This window comes from Notamacropus eugenii, chromosome 3 (assembly GCF_028372415.1).
Source record: "Notamacropus eugenii isolate mMacEug1 chromosome 3, mMacEug1.pri_v2, whole genome shotgun sequence".
In the NCBI taxonomy this organism is placed as follows: Eukaryota; Metazoa; Chordata; class Mammalia; order Diprotodontia; family Macropodidae; genus Notamacropus; species Notamacropus eugenii.
The window spans coordinates 325,471,303-325,484,522 of NC_092874.1; positions in this window are offsets into that span (position 1 = coordinate 325,471,303).

Sequence of the window (13,220 nt, forward strand, 5' to 3'; positions counted from 1 at the left end):
AATCAAATTACTAGTATCAAAAATGAAAGGGGTGAACTCCCCTCCAAAGAGGAGGAAATAAAAACTATAATTATAAACTATTTTGTCCACCTTTATGCTCCCAAATTCGACAATCTAAATGAGATGGACGAGTTTTTTTTAAAAAATACAAATCTCCCAGAATAACAAAAGAAGAAGGTAAATGCTTAAATAACCCCATCTCAGAAACAGACATTGAGCAAGCCATCAGTGAACTGCCTAGGAAAAAAATCTCCAGGGCCAGATGTATTTACAAGTGAATTCTATCAAACATTTCAAGAACAGTTCATTCCAATACTATGTAGACTATTTTTGAAAATTGGGGAAGAAGGAGTCCTCCCAAACTGATACATATAATGTTTTGAAACCTAAACCCAAAATAGTCAAAATAGAGAAAGAAAATTATACACCAATTTCTCTAATGAATATAGATGTAAAATTTTTTTTAATTTATTTATTTAACTTTTAACATTCATTTTCACAAAACTTTGGGCTTGAAATTTTCTCCCCATTTGTCCCCTCCCTACACCCCAAAACACTGAGCATTCTAATTGCCCCTATCACCAATCTGCCCTATCTTCTCTTTTGTCCTGTAGGGCCAGATAAATTTCTATACCCCTTTACCTGTATTTCTTATTTCCTAGTAGCAAGAATAGAACTCGACAGTTGTTCCTAAAAATTTGAGTACTAATTTCTCTTCATTCCTCCCTCCCCACCCATTCGCTTTGGAAGGCAAGCAATTCAATATAGGCCATATCTGTGTAGTTTTGCCAATGACTTCCATAATAATTCGGGCTGTGTGAGACTAACTATATTTCCCTCCATGCTATCCTGCCCCCCATTGCTTCTATTCTCTCTTTTGATCCTGAATCTCCCCAAGAGGGTTGACTTCAAATTGCTCCCTCCTCCCATTGCCCTCCTTTCCATTCTCCTCCCTACCTTGCTTATCCCCTTCTCCCCCACTTTCCTGTATTGTAAGATAGGTTTTCATACCCAAATGAGTGTGCATTTTATTCCTTCCTTTAGTGGAATGTGATGAGAGTAAACTTCATGGTTTTCTCTCACCTCCCCTCCTTTTTCCTCCACTAAAAACTCTTTTCCTTGCCTCTTTTATGAGAGATAATTTGCTCCATTCCATTTTTCCCTATCTCCTCCCAATATATTTCTCTTTCACTGCTTGATTTCATTTTTTTAAGATATGATCCCATCGATCTATGGGGGGGTGGAGACAAGATGGCGGAGTGAAAGCAACGACTCACCTAAGCTCCTGGAAAAACTCCTCTGGATATCTCTGGGGGGAGAGTCTGACCAGACTTTGGAGGTGTAAAATCCAGTGGGTGACAGACTTTGACGGATTCGGAGCCCAGGCTGGACTGGAGGGTCCACGGGAGGGATCTGTTCCGCGGGGGTAAGACCCCGGCGCACAGCGCAGCGCGGTCGGCGCGGCAGGGTGGAGGGGACCAGAGGAGCCCGAGAGTGGCGGGCGAGACCAGAGGAGCAGGAGATAAGCCAGGCCGAGCCGGTGAGAGCCGCTGAGTGCCAGACATCACCGCAGCAGCCCTTGAAATATTCAGGCTGAAGACGGACTTCGGTGGGTCACTACTTGAACTTCCAGGAACTGGGATGGCAGAGTGATCAGTAAGTGCTCTCTCCTCCCCCCTGACCGTGAGGGAACCATAAAATTCTTCCCCAGATTAATCCTGGATCAGCGGGAACAGCAGAAGGGGGCGGGTGGTCTCATAACACCAGAGGCTGGAAAAGTGGCAAAGGGGGATTCTTCCTACTGTGGTGGAGGCGATCTGGAGGGACAGACGACCCAGGGCAGAGAAAATTCGCACTGAGACCCAGGCAAGCCTCAGAGCCAGGAGACGAGCCCCAGGAGGGGCGGGAACACGGGTTAGCTTCTAGGCGTGCCCCAGCCCTCCAGGGGAAAAGGGAAGACAATAGGGAAGCTGGGATTACCATCCCCTGACTTTGCCTTTGCCTCAAGTCAGCTGAGGAGATAGCCTGAGACCAGACCACACCTCCCACACACCTAACAAGATAACCCCAGGATTGATCAGGGAAACAAAAAACAAAAGCCTGCTTTTAGCCCAGACACACATCAGCTCAACTTAAAGATCTGTACCTTCTGACTGAAAGAACCAAAAGCTACAACACTCAGCCAACATCATGAATCGGAAAAAGCAGACGAAAAGTGAAAAGACCATAGAATCTTTCTATGGGGATAAGGACCAAAACACAAACACCAAAGAGGTTAGGGCTGAGACTGTACTTCCATCTGAAACCTCAGATGGGACTATGAATTTCTCGCAAGCACAACTAGATTACCTGGAACGTCTGAAGAAGGATATAAAAGAAAAACTGGCCAATGATTTTAAAACTATAAAAAAAGAATTCACTGATGACAACATCACCCTGAAAAAGAAAATTGAAGAAATGGAAAAGGAAGTTCAAAAATTAACTGGAGAGAATAATTCCCTAAAAGGAAGAGCTAATCAAACGGAAAAGGAAACCCAAAACCTAATTGGGAAAATTGAACAGATGGAAAAGGAAACCCAAAACCTAACTGGGAAAATTGGTCGATTGGAAAAAGAAGTACAAAAATTAAATGGAGAAAATAGCTCCCTAAAGGGAAAAATTGGTCAGATGGAAAAGGAGATGGAAAAGCTAACTGAAGAAAACACTATGATGAAGATTAGAATTGGGCAAGTAGAAACTAATGACTCAATGAGGCAACAAGAATCAGTCAAACAAAATCTAAAGAATGAAAAGATAGAAGAAAATGTAAAATATTTAATTGGAAAAACAACTGACCTGGAAAATAGATCCAGGAGAGAAAATCTAAGAATTATTGGCCTGCCAGAAACCCATGATGAAGAAAAGAGTCTGGACAATATCTTCCAGGAAATCATCAAGGAAAACTGTCCAGAAGTACTAGACTCAGAGGGCAAAATAGTCATCCAAAGAATCCACCGTTCCCCTCCCGAAAGGGATGCCAAACTCAAAACCCCAAGAAATATAGTTGCCAAATTCCAGAGCTATCAAGTGAAGGAGAAAATACTACAAGCAGCCAGAAAGAAACAATTCAAATATCAAGGACACACAGTCAGGATCACGCAGGACCTTGCAGCTTCTACGTTAAAAGATCGAAAGAATTGGAACCCAATATTCCATAAGGCAAAGGAGTTGGGACTTCAACCAAGGATCAACTACCCAGCAAAGTTCAGCATAACATTTCAGGCAAGGAGAAAGTCATTCAACGAAATAAGGGATTTCCAGAGCTTCCTGACCAAAACACCAGAACTCAATAGACAATTTGATCTTCAAATGCAGGTCTCCAGAGAATCATAAAAAGGTAAACAGAGGGGAAAAAACAAAAAAAAAAAACTTGCTACTCAATTAGGGCAAACTGTTTACCTCCCTATAAGGGAAGATGATACCTGTTAATCTTGAGAACTGTGCAGCTATTATGATAAAAGGGATATATGTAGAGGGAACGGGCATAAAGTAAATGATGTCATGTCAAAAATATGATTTAAGTATGAGAAGGGAATGTAATAGGAGGTGCGGAAAGGGGGAAGCAGAAAATGGCAAATTATATCACAGGAAGAAGTACAAAACTATAGTAGAGGGAAGGAGGGGAGGGAGATGAGCATTGTTTGAGAGGTACTCTCATCTGATTTGTTCAAAGGAGGGAACAATAATCTTAAGTAGATAAGCCTAACTAGCTCTATAGGTAGTAGGAGGGGAAGGGGGAAGAAAGGGGAGGGTGGCTAAAAGGGAGGAAAGAAGCAATATGAGTAAAGGGAACTAAAAGGGAGGGGGGTCAAAAGAAGGAGGGGAAGGCTGCAGGAGGAGGGGGAGAAAAGTGAATACTATTGAGGAGGGGAAGGGAGACGGGAGAGCTAAAAGCACAAATGGTGGGAAAGAGGTTGGAGGGAAATACACAGATTTGAATCATAACTGTGAATGTGAATGGAATGAACTCTCCCATAAAACGGAGACGGATAGCAGAATGGATTAAAAGCCATAATCCAACAATATGCTGCTTACAAGAAACACATTTGAAACGGGGGAATACACATAGGATAAAGGTCAAAGGATGGAGCAGAATATATTGTGCTTCAGCTCATGTAAGAAAGGCGGGAGTAGCAATCCTAATCTCAGACAAAGCAAAAGCAGAAATAGATCTAATCAAAAGGGATAAGGATGGAAACTATATCCTACTAAAAGGCACCATAGACAATGAAGCAATATCATTACTAAACATGTATGCTCCAACTGGTATAGCATCCAGATTCTTAGAGGAGAGGTTGGGGGAGTTGAAGGAAGAAATTGATAGCAAAACTATACTAGTGGGGGACCTCAACCTCCCCCTCTCTGAACTCGATAAATCCAACCTCAAAATAAACAAGAAAGAGGTTAAGGAGGTAAATAAAACTTTGGAGAAGGTAGATATGATAGATCTTTGGAGAAAATTAAATGGGAATAGAAAGGAATATACTTTTTTCTCAGCGGTACATGGAACATTTACAAAAATTGACCATGTACTAGGACATAAAAATCTCACAATCCAGTGCAGACAGGTAGAGATAATCAATGCATCCTTTTCAGATCATAATGCATTAAAAATTACATGTAATAAAAGGCCATGGAAAGAGAAACCAAAAATCAATTGGAAACTAAATAATCTAATTCTAAAGAAGGGTTGGGTTAAAGAAGAAATCATAGAAACAATCAACAATTTCATTCGAGAGAATGACAATAGTGAGACAACATACCGAAACTTATGGGATACTGCAAAAGCAGTTATTAGGGGAAGTTTTATATCTCTGAATGCTTACATAAATAAAATAGAGAAAGAGGAGATCAATGACTTGGGCTTGCAGTTGAAAAAGCTAGAAAAAGAACAAATTGAAAATCCCCAAGGAAATATCAAATTAGAAATACTGAAAACCAAAGGAGAGATTAATAAAATTGAAATTAAGAAAACTATTGAATTAATAAATAAAACCAATAGTTGGTTTTATGAAAAAACTAATAAAATTGATAAACCTTTGGTCAATCTGATTAAAAAAAAGAAAGAAGAAAACCAAATTACTAATATTAAAAATGAAAGGGGTGAACTCACCTCCAATGAGGAGGAAATTAAAACAATAATTAGAAACTACTTTGCCCAACTTTATGCCCACAAATTCGATAATCTAAATGAGATGGATGAATATTTTAAAAAATACAAATTGCCCAGATTAACAGAAGAGGAAGTTGAATACTTAAACAACCCCATCTCAGAAAAAGAAATTGAACAAGCCATCAATGAACTCCCTAGGAAAAAATCTCCTGGCCAGATGGATTCACAAGTGAATTCTATCAAACATTTAAAGAACAGTTAATTCCAATACTACATACACTATTCTTGAAAATTGGGGAAGAAGGAGTCCTCCCAAATTCTTTCTATGATACAAATATGGTTTTGATACCAAACCAGGAAGAGACAAAACAGAGAAAGAAAATTATAGACCAATTTCCCTAATGAATATAGATGCAAAAATTTTACATAAGATTCTAGCAAAACGAATACAGCATCTTATCACGAGATTAATACATTATGATCAGGTAGGATTCATACCAGGACTACAGGGCTGGTTCAATATTAGGAAAACTATTAGCATTATCGATCACATCAACAACAAAGCTAACAAAAACCACATGATTATCTCAATAGATGCAGAAAAAGCTTTTGACCAAATACAACATCCATTCCTACTAAAAACATTGGAGAATGTAGGAATAAAGGGAACTTTCCATAAAATAATAAGCAGTATCTATCTAAAACCTTCAGCAAGAATTATATGCAATGGGGATAAGCTAGATGCATTCCCAATAAGATCAGGGGTGAAACAAGGTTGTCCATTATCACCACTATTATTTAATACGGTACTAGAAATGTTAGCTGTAGCAATTAGACAAGATAAAGATATCCAAGGAATTAAAATAGCCAAAGAAGAAACTAAGTTATCACTCTTTGCAGATGATATGATGATTTACCTAGAGAATCCCAGAGATTCAAGTAAAAAATTACTAGAATTAATAAACAACTTTGGCAAAGTTGCAGGGTACAAAATAAACCCACACAAATCTTCTGCATTCCTATATATTAGCAACAAAGTCCAACAGCAAGAGATAGAAAGAGAAATCCCATTTAAAGTTAGGGTAGACAGTATAAAATACTTAGGAGTCTACCTGCCAAAACAAACCCAGGGATTATATGAACACAATTACAAGACACTTTTTGCACAAATAAAGTCAGATTTAAGTAAATGGAAAAACATTAGTTGCTCATGGGTAGGCCGGGCTAATATAATAAAAATGACAATTCTACCCAAATTAATATACCTATTTAGTGCCATACCAATTAAACTATCAGACAATTACTTTCTAGAGCTGGACAAAATAATATCAAAATTCATTTGGAAAAACAAAAGGTCCAGAATATCAAAGGGACTAATGAAAAGAAATGCTTGGGAAGGTGGCCTAGCGCTACCAGACCTCAAACTGTACTATAAAGCAGCAATTATCAAAACCACTTGGTATTGGCTAAGAAACAGAGAGGTAGACAAGTGGAATAGACTTAGCACTCAAGATGCAGTAGGCAAGGAATATAGCAACCTTCTGTTTGATAAACCCAAGGACCCCAGCTTCTGGGATAAGAACTCATTGTTTGACAAAAATTGCTGGGAAAACTGGATAACAGTGTGGCGGAAATTAGGCATAGACCCATACCTGACACCGTACACAAGAATAAAGTCCAAATGGGTACATGATTTAGGTATAAAGATTGATACCATGAATAAACTGGAGAAGCAAGGAATAGTGTATTTATCAGATCTATGGAGAAGGGAAAAATTCTTTACTAAAGGAGAGATAGAATGCATTATGAAATGCAAAATGGATAACTTTGATTACATTAAACTGATAAGTTTTTGCACAACCAAACCCAATGCAACCAAAATCCGGAGGGATGTAGTAAATTGGGAAAGAATTTTTACAGCTAAGCTCGGGGATAAAGGCCTCATTTCTAGAATATATAGAGAACTGACCCAAATGTATAATCATACAAGTCATTCCCCAATTGATAAATGGTCAAAGGATATGAACAGGCAATTTTCAGAAGAAGAAATTAAAGCTATCTATAATCATATGAAAAAATGCTCTAAATCACTATTGGTTAGAGAGATGCAAATCAAAACAACTCTGAGGTACCACATCACACCTATAAGATTGGCAAACATGACAGAACAAGAAAATGATAAATGCTGGAGAGGATGTGGGAAAGTTGGAACACTAATTCATTGTTGGTGGAGCTGCGAGCGCATCCAACCATTCTGGAGAGCAATTTGGAACTATGCCCAAAGGGCTACAAAAATGTGCATACCCTTTGACCCAGCAATATCGCTACTAGGACTATATCCCCAAGAGATCATAAAAATGGGAAAGGGTCCCACATGTACAAAAATATTTATAGCAGCACTCTATGTAGTTGCCAAAAACTGGAAGTCAAGGGGATGTCCATCAATTGGGGAATGGCTGAATAAATTATGGTATATGAATGTAATGGAGTACTATTGTGCCATAAGAAATGATGAACAAGAAGACTTCAGAGAGGCCTGGAAGGACTTATATGACCTGATGCTGAGTGAAAGGAGCAGAACCAGGAGAACTTTATGCACAGCAACAACCACAGTGTGTGAGAGTTTTTTCTGGTAGACTTAGATTTGTGTAATAACACAAGAACTTCTTACCAAAAAAAAAAAAAAAAATCCCAATGGAGGATCTCAAGGCAAAATGCCTGCCACACTCAGAGAGAGAAATATGGAAGTCACTCACATATTGTAGCAGATCATGTTTGTGTATGTGTATGTGTTTGTGTATCATGTTCTGATTTGTTATACGATTTCTTTCATTTATCTTAGTCTGACTACATAGCATGACTATAGTGAAAATATACTCAATAGGAAAGTATATGTAGAATCTATACAGAATTGTATGCAGTCGTGGGGAGGGAGGGGGGGAGTGGGGGGTAGGTGGGGGGCATAAAATCACAATCGTATGGCAGTGATTGTTAAACATTACAAAATAAAAAAAATAAAAGATATGATCCCATCCTATTCATTTCACTCTGTGCTCTCTGTCTGTGTGTGTGTGTGTGTGTGTGCGTGTGTGCGTGTAATCCTACCCACTACCCAGATACTGAAAAGTTTCAAGAGTTACAAATATTGTCTTTCCATATAGGAATGTAAACAGTTCAACTTTAGTACGTCCCTTATGACTGCTCTTTGCTGTTTACCTTTTCATGCTTCTCTTCAATCTTGTGTTAGAAAGTCAAATTTTCTTTTCAGCTCTGGTCTTTACATCAAGAATACTTGAAAGTCCTCTATTTCCATGAAAGACCATTTTTTCCCCTGAAGTATAATACTCAGTTTTGCTGGGTAGGTGATTCTTGGTTTTAGTCCTGGTTCTTTTGAATTCTATAATATCCTATTCCACGCCTTTTGATCCCTTAATATAGAAGCTGCTAGATCTTGTGTTATCCTGATTGTATTTCCACAATACTTGAATTGTTTCTTTCTAGCTGCTTGCAATATTTTCTCCTTGACCTGGGAACTCCGGCATTTGGCCACAATGTTCCTAGGAGTTTCTCTTTTTGGATCTCTTTCAGGTGGTGTTCTGTGGATTCCTTGAATACTTATTTTGCCCTGTGGTTCTAGGATCTCAGGGCAGTTTTTCTTTATAATTTCATGAAAGATGAGGTCTAAGCTCTTTTTTTTGATCTTGGATTTCAGGTAGTCCCATAATTTTTAAATTGTCTCTCCTGGATCTATTTTCCAGGTCAGTTGTTTTTTCCTATGAGATATTTCATATTATCTTCCATTTTTTCATTCTTTTGGTTTTGTTTTGTGATTTCTTGGTTTCTCATAAAGTCATTGGCCTCCATCTGTTCCATTCTAATTTTGAAAGAACTATTTTCTTCAGTTAGCTTTTGAACCTCCTTTCCCATTTGTCTAAGCCTGCTTTTGAAAGCATTCTTCTCCTCATTGGCTTTTTGAACCTCTTTTGCCAATTGAGTTAGCCTATTTTTCAAGGTGTTATTTTCTTCAGCATTTTTTGCGTCTCCTTTAGCCAGGTGTTGACCTGCTTTTCATGCTGTTCTTGCATCTCTCTCATTTCTCTTCCCAGTTTTTCCTCCACCTCTCTAACTTGATTTTCGAAATCCTTTTTGAGCACTTCCATGGCCTGAACCCATTGAATATTTATTTTAGATGTTTGGGATACAGAAGCCTTGATTTCTATGTCTTTCCCTGATGGTCTTCCTCATCAAAAAGGAAAGGAGGAGATATCTGTTCACCAAGAAAGTAACCTTCTATGGTCTTATTTATTTTCCCCCTTTCCTGGGCATTTTTCCAGCCAGTTACTTGACTTCTGAGTGTCCTCTCCACACCCACCTCTCCTCTAGCTCCGCCCAGCCAGTACTTGGGGTCTGAGATTCAAATGGTGCTTCCCAGCCTCAGGGCTTTCGGCAGGGGTGGGGTCGCCATTCAGTGTGACATTAAGTTTAGGTGCTCAGGTCGGGGCCAGGCTACCACTTTGGGCTCAGTTCCCTCAGGGGACTTATGTGGAGACCTTCTACAATGTATCAGAGCTCCTGCCTGCCTTGTAGGCTCTTATCCACCGCCGCCTCCACTGCTGCCTCCTGAGGGGGCCTGAGCCATGGCGACACTCCACTCCCCTCTTGGGGAGCCAAAAAGACCTTCTCACAAACCCTTGGCAACTGTGGATGGAGGGACCTGTGCGGCTGCTGGAGATTCTGTCCCTGAAGCCTGCCTGGATCTGCTCCTCTTGGTGCCATGTGGCCAAGGCAGGGCTGAGCTCTGCTCTGGGTCTGGTGCCTGACAGACTTTTTGGGTCAGTTTTTCAGGTCTCTCTGGAACAAAAATCTCCTCCACTCCGCTGTTCAGTGTCCTCTGCTGCTCCAGATATTGTTGGGAGTGTTTCTCTACATGTAATTCATGGGCTGTGGGTTCGGAGCTAGCATATGTGTATCTTTCTACTACGCCATGTTGGTTCCTCCCCCTGATGCAAAAAAAAATTTTTAAACAAGATTTTAGCAAAACAAATACAGCATCTTATTATGAGAACAATATATTATAATCAGGTAGAATTCATATCGGGAATGCAGGGTTGGTTCAATATTAGCACAACTATTAGTATTATCGATCATATCAACAACAAAACTAACAAAACCACATGATTTTCTCAGTGGATACAGAAAAAGCTTTCAACAAAGCACAATACCTATTCCTATTAAAAACACTGGAGAACAAAGGAATAAAGGGAACTTTCCATAAAATAATAAGCACTATTTACCTAAAACCATCAACAAGCATTATATGGAATGGAGATAAGCTAGATGCTTTTCCAAATAAGATCAGGGGTGAAACAAGGATGTCCATTATCACTGTTATTTTTCTGTATGGTACTAGAAATGTTATCCGTAGCAATTAGACAAGACAAAGAAATTGAAGGAATAAGAACAGGCAAAGAAGAAACTAAGCTATCAGTCTTCGCAGATGATACGTTGATATAATTAGAGAATCCCAGATATTCAAGTAAAAAACTCCTTGAAATAATCAAGAGCTTTGTCAACGTTGCAGGTTACAAAATAAACATGCACAAATCTTCCACATTCATATATATATTATTAACAAAATCCGACAGCAAGAGATAGAAAGAGAAATCTCATTTAATGCTATGGTAGACAATATAAAATATTTGGGAATTTACATATCAAAACAGACCCAGGGACTCTATGAACCCAATTGCATGTCATTTTTTGCACAAATAAAATCAAATCTAGGTAGGTGGGAAAACATCAATTGCTAATGGGTAGGCTGAGCCAATATAATAAAAATGACGATTCTATCTAAATTAATTTTCTTATTTAATTCAATTTATCAGATAATTATTTTCTAGAGCTAGATAAAATAATATCAGAATTCAACTTTAAGAACAAAAGGTTCAGAATATCAAATGGTCGAATGAAAAGAAATGCTAGAGAAGGTGTCCTAGCGCTACCAGATCTCAAATTGTATTATAAAGTAGCTGTTATCAAAACCACTTGGTACTGGCTAAGAAACAGAAGGGTAGACAAGTGCAATATGCTAGGTACTCAAGACAGTATGCAACGGATATAGCAATCTCCTGTTTGATATTCCCAAGGACCCCACCTTCTGGGATAAGAACTCACTGTTTGAAAAAATTTCTGGGAAAACTGGGTAACAGTGAGGCGAAAACTAGGCATAGACCCATGTCCGGCACCCTACACAAGAGTAAATCCAAATGGGTACACAATCTAGGTATAAAGATTGATATCATGGACAAACTGTAGGAGCATGGGATAGTGTATTTATGGGAGTTTTGAAAAAGGGAAGAATTTTTGAATAAAGAAGAAATACAAAGCATTATGAAGTGCAAGTTACATAATTTTGATTATATTAAACTGAAAAGGCTTTGCACAACTAAACGCAATGCAACCAAAATTCGGAGGGATATAGTATATTGGGAAAGAATTTTTACCGTTAATCTGTGGGATAAAGGCTTCATTTTTAGAATATATAGAGAAGTGAGTGAAATGTGCAAATATACAAATCATTCCCCAATTGACCAGTGGTGAAAGGATATGAACAGGCAATTTTCAGATGAAGAAATGAAAGATATCTATAATCATATGAAAAAATGCTCTAAATCACTTTTGATTAGAGAGATGCAAATCAAAACAACTTTGAGGTACCACAACACACCTATTAGATTGGAAAACATGGCAGAACAGGAAAATGACAAGTGTTGGAGAGGATGTGGGAGAATTGGGACACTACTTCATTGTTGGTGGAACTGTAAGCTCATTCAACCCTTCTAGAGAGCGGTTTGCAACTATGCCCACAGGGCTAGAAAAATGTGCATACCCTTTGACTCAGCAATATTGCTTCTAGGATTGTATCCCCAAGAGATCCTAAAAATGGGAAAGGGAACCACATGTACAAAAATATTTTTAGCAACACTCTTTGTAACAGCCAAAAACTGGAAAGGGGATGTCCATCAACCGGGGAATGGCCAAATAAATTATAGTATATAAGTGTAATGGAATACTATTGCACCATAAGAAATAATGAACAAGAAGACTTCAGAGAGGCCTGGAAAGACTTATATGATCTGATGCTGAATGAAAGGAGCAGAACCAAGAGAACATTGTACATTGCAACTACCATAGTGTGTGAAAGCTTTTTTCTGGTAGACTTGGATCTTCATAGCAATACAAGGAGAAAGCTACTTCACTCAGGAGAAGGGAACGTGGTGTGGACCGCTAGCAGGAAGCACTACAGTGGTAGTGTCCATTTTTCTAATCTTCCATCTAAAGCACCTGGGGGAATTGAGGCAAAGATCTGTCTCTCAGCCCGGGAAGTGGCTCTGGGATAAGGAAGAGCTATGGTATGGTGGAGCTGGAGGAGGTTATAGAGAGGGAATTCTACTCACAAATTCTGGGCATAAAAAGTTTTTGGTTCCTACCAGACCAGTGTGCAGTCCCGGAGAGGAGTAAACTGATCTCCCTTAATTGTGTCACCTTGGAAGAACTGAGCACGTACAGGTCCCCAGACTATACTCACCTCTTGAAAAAGGACTCAAAATTCAAGTAACTGGCTGTAAAAATGTCCCAAAAAGGGAAAAAATGAGACTATAGAGGGTTACTTTCTTGGTGAACGGGCATTTTCTTCCATCTTTTCACATGAGGAAGAACAATGCATACCATCAAATGAAGTTAAGGCTTCTGCATCCAAAACCTCCAAAATAAATATGCAATGGTCTCAGGTCATGGAACAGCTCAAAAGGGATTTTGAAAATCAAGTAAGAGAGGTGGAGGAAAAATTTGGAAGAGAAATGAGAGTGATGCCAGAAAATCATGAAAAGAGAGTCAACAACTTGTTAAAGGAGACCAAAAAAAGTACTGAAGAAAATAACATCTTTAAAAATAGGTTAAGTCAATTGACAAAAGAGATCCAAAAAGTCAATGAGGAGAAGAATGCTTTAAAAAGCAGAATTAGCCAAATGGCAAAGGAAGTTCAAAATTTCACTGAAGAAAATAGTGC